This window comes from Silene latifolia, chromosome 10, assembly GCF_048544455.1.
Source record: "Silene latifolia isolate original U9 population chromosome 10, ASM4854445v1, whole genome shotgun sequence".
NCBI lineage: Eukaryota > Viridiplantae > Streptophyta > Magnoliopsida > Caryophyllales > Caryophyllaceae > Silene > Silene latifolia.
The window spans coordinates 115,851,594-115,856,204 of NC_133535.1; the positions used below are offsets into that span (position 1 = coordinate 115,851,594).

The following is a 4,611-nucleotide window of genomic DNA, read 5'->3' on the forward strand; positions in this document are numbered from 1 at the left end:
TTCCGATTCAAGCTGATATTGTATTATTTACGTTAACTAGCTGAGTTTATTTTATTTTCACTCATTAAATTTATTTATTATTAATTCCGTTTTATTACTGAAACTTTTACTAAAAACCGATTTTATTAACTCGAGGCGGTTTTAAAAACGAGCGAAATTACTTAACGATGAAGAAACGTACGTATAATTAGTAGCTAGCAAGCTAGCTGGTGTATTATTATTATTATTATTATTATTATTATTATTATTATTATTATTATTATTATTATTATTATTATTATTATTATTATTATTATTATTATTATTATCTACCTAACATGTCCCACACCCCCTTCATTTCCTTTCTTCCTTTCGAAAGGACTGACAACAAAACAAAAGCAACCAACAACCAGTTTACCCCATTTTCGTCACCTTAAACCTCAGATCCCGCCTCCATTCTCAACCAAATTCGATAATTTTTGTACCATTCTCTTCCCCTTTCCTTCCTCCTCCTTTTAAGGTAAGAAAGTCTCCTTTTTGTAGTGGTTTCGTCTTTCGCCGTCTTATAAAAGTGTCATCTTTTAGCTTCTTTATTCCGTTTTCTTGCCCTTTTATGAAGGATTCGAAGACCCGGGGTGAGGCTCGTGCCTTGTGGACCATTTATTCGAGGAATAAGGAGCGTTTAAGGTAACGGTGATAGGTTACTCGACAAAGTGTCGATATTCGTCCCTTATCTCGGTTTTATACTCTTATTTGTCTTAAAGATTGGTTCTTTATGCTTTACTCATATGTGTGGTGGAATATGTGAAATTATTCGTCTTTTTACATGCTTAATTGGATGTGTGTTTCGGTATGGAGGGTGTGTTTTACCGAGTGAAATTTCGTCTTAAGACGGACGCAAAACTGAACATAAAACAGTGGAAATGTGACTCAAGCGTGGACAAATATAGATAGAATAGGAGAAGATGACATTCAAATCTAAATTCACTCAATTGTCATTTCATTTTGCTCAGTTGACAGCTAACATGGTGTTGCTCGCTCTAGAATGGTAAAAGAGTGAACTGATAACTCAAAAACGTTAATTTGTTTTGTATTGCTTCTTATCTAACTGGATGAATCTTCTGTCAAGAAAAGGCCCATTCTCATAAATGCACAGGGTTAGCCTTTACATATGAGAGATTTAATATAATGCATTTTATAAATGTATTAACTCGTAGATTTTGTTTTCCTTACGTTACATAACGGTCAGCTTTGGACGCGATTTTTGGGTTGAAATAGTTGTTGGTTCGAGTCAATTTGATAGCTCAAGTCATGTGTACATATATAGGTGTGATTTAGGTCGATTGTATGTAAGAAATTCCGTCCATTTCATGCTTAAAATTTTGTCTTAAGATGGCTTCACAAATTGTCTAGAGACCATGTATATAGGTTGTGTATGGGTGATTTTCTTGGACTGTTTAGAGTCGATTTCACGGATGGTTTTGGCCCTAGTTTAATTTATTTTGAAATTATTTAATTTCCGTCTCGTGTTTTTATAAAACGCAATTCGTTAAATTCGTTCATTTTAATACCTTTCTTTTATGGTTTATACTTATAAAATCCCACCATTTAATTATTTAAATGACCGTCTCAAAAATGCTCATGTTTCCGTCTCATGGTTACTCGTTGTGGTTTGTTGGGGCAGTGGCCTAGCTGTGGCCTGGCTGTAGCTTGGCCGTGGCCTAGACAGTGGCCTAGCTAAGTCACGAGTTTGAGGCCATGTGTAGTTGGTGGTTAGGCCGAGTTTGAGGTTGTCATAATAACTTTTGAGCCGTGTCTATAAATTGTTTTGACGCTAGTTTGGTTTAATTAAAATATTATTTAATATCCGCCTCATGCTTTATATAACTTAACTCGTTAATTATTACACATTGAGTTAATTGGACTTCACATAATTATTTTGTGGGACTCATTTGATTTTAGTAAATGGGCTAGCTAAATTTAGTAATTTGGGCTAGTCACGGTTATAAATCGTTTGGGCGCTAAATTGGTTTAATTAAAATATAATTAATTTCCGTCTCATATTTTATATAACGATACTTCGTTAATAGCGTCCTTTCACATAATTATTTTAGGTGACTCATATGTGGTTGAAGATGAAGAGTAATTTTGGGTCTTATAAGCTTTCTCAAGTTTATTGCTTGTCTCTTTGCTAGCTTAAGGTAACTATTCCGAGTTACTCGACGAATTAATGTCACATTAGTAGTTGATGTTGTGTTTGTTGTTTGATAAGTGTTTAGGTGATTGATAATGTATTACTTTCGTTTTTCACATGATAGAAATTGGAAATAGCATGAGAATAATATTGCGATAAAATTTGTGATTTGGGCCAAAGTAGGCCAAGACTCTGAGCTGGGCCAGATTGACCGAACGAGTTTGGTCAAACTAGGTTTAAACCGGTCAGCCTCGATTTGACCGATGACCCGTCGCGGGACTCGGGTCGAGGGTTTGTCTTTGAGGTGAGATTGGATGTTTTATGTTATGCCGTGATATTTGTAATTATCATTTCACATGTTGGTTGTTGGATGCTTTGGATGCCTTATACTTGAGTCTTCTTGCCTTGTTGCCATTTTAGCTTGTTCTCATGAATTATGAGATTAACGGTTAGCTGGAATTTGGATTATGATTGATATTGAGGATATTGTTGGATTGTCTGCTGAATAGACATTTATATAGCCTTTCACATGATAGAATGTTAGCATTTATGTTGGTAAGTTGGACTCTTTGCCCTCTTATGGTTAAGTGGGTGTCTTACTTGTCTTGTGTGGTGTGGGCTAAAGTATTCAAGCTGGGACTAGCTGGGACTAGGTCCTAGGTGAGTATTTCGGCCTTCATCATAGATAGGTCTTTATAGTCTTTGACGAGTATATGTTCACTGCTTAATAGCCTTTGTGTTCCTGACTTGGTGGGTTTATATCCAAGTTGGGGCATGACCTCGTTACTTATTTTGAGAGTAAGTGGTCAGCTTAAGTACTAGCCAACCCTTTGGTGGACTCCTTAGGGTACTCACTTTGTTTTAGAAAAATTGTGGGTCTTGGGTGTGGTGGTGTGTATCCGCATGTCTAGGTCTGCGCAGATTTTAGGCTAGGGTTGTGTTGTGTCTTGGCCATGTTTTGATAGAACCTCTGAGCCAAGATACCGGTTCGATTACCTTCCCTACCTCGTGGTATAGACTCGAGTTACAGAGTGACTATTGACGGGACTAAGAACTTATGCCTGTCTTTGATATATTGCCCTTTCTTGTTTGATGATTCTATGAATCATAGAAGGTGAGATGCAAGCCGGCTATGGTTGATAGAGTTTGGATTCCTGGATGTTATGTGATTCACATGATAGTGTAGTATGAGTCGGTCTAGTATTCACTGGCTAGGACTATGTGTTGTTATATTGTTGTTCACATGATAAGCACGATTGTCTAGCATCTATATGCTAAGGCTATGTGTTATTCATATTCATATTCTTATGTTTACATGTTATATTAATTATGACATTTCGTGGCTGGGAGAACTCGGAGTTACTCCCCACTGACTGTGGCTTTCGTATTTGTATAAAATGCGAATGACAGGTAGGTGATGCATATATGGGGTACATGGACGAGCTAGCGAGCAAAGTAACCTTGGGACCTAGACTGGTTTTATTTTATTGTGACCCTTAAACCCTTTTTATGTCACATACATTTTAGGGACATATGTCTCCCTTTCTCATATTTGGTTTGTATAACTTTGTTTCGCGACTTTAGCGATATTTCATTCATGAGATTTATTTTGGACCTTGCATGTTTGACACCTTCCCTTTTGGATATCTTTACAACAGGTTCAGGTTTTAAAAATTACAGGTTTTTACTATAATGAACCTATTACAAACATATCCATGCAGTTTTATTCTAGAATTACGTGTTTACTTTTCCGCAATAAATGAGGGTGTCACAAGATCGACTTTCTCCATCCTTTCTGTTGATTCGAACTGGTTTCTGTGATTAATGCAGTAGGGTTGAAGTGATCGTCTTGAAGTATCATGGTAATGATCTCATCCTGCGCGGCTCTAAAAAATCGATCTTCTCCAAATAGTAAGCTAACAGCTTGTTCGTCTAAGCAAGGTGCTTGGCGAGTCTTGACGGTAGGAACCGTTTCTGGAGGAATGAAGTAGCAATCGTGAAAGATCTCGATTCCAGCTAACTTCCTTTCGAGAAAGTGTCAAGGTTCGGGAAACCTATGAAAGAGTTCTTGACTCCCCTCTTTAACGAAGTATCCATTTAGGGTAGGGAGGTAGGGTTGCATTTGGATTCCTATATTCTTGCGGTTTGGAATTGAGTGAGCATTTCTAGAGCTTCCTCTTTAGTGGGTTTGTACCCTAATCCGAGTGGTATCCTTTGTGAGCTGCCTTCTTTGTAGGGTACAAAGGAGTTTCTTCGGATAGGATTCAAAGGCATTCTCGGGAAGTATCCCTGAGATTTGAGCATGTGGTTGACCACTAAATTGGAGTAGGGATTGAAGTATAAGGGTGCCAACTCGCTTTCTATGACGTTTATGCTATGGAAGCCCCCAAGCTCATATACTGGATCTGTGAGTACTTGGTTACTTGACCTCTTTTCTA

General features: G+C 37.4%; 1 long non-coding RNA gene across 2 annotated transcripts; it reads left to right on the forward strand.

Moving 5' to 3' along the window:
* The first annotated feature begins 387 nt into the window (after nt 1–387).
* Nucleotides 388–3,857, forward strand: LOC141609140 (uncharacterized). Of its 2 annotated transcripts, XR_012527243.1 has the most exons (4): nt 388–499; nt 599–666; nt 2,094–2,180; nt 3,584–3,857. It is a non-coding gene; the product is annotated as an uncharacterized LOC141609140 (long non-coding RNA). The 2 variants fall into 2 exon arrangements; XR_012527244.1 differs by lacking the exon at nt 2,094–2,180.
* Nucleotides 3,858–4,611: the final 754 nt, after the last annotated feature.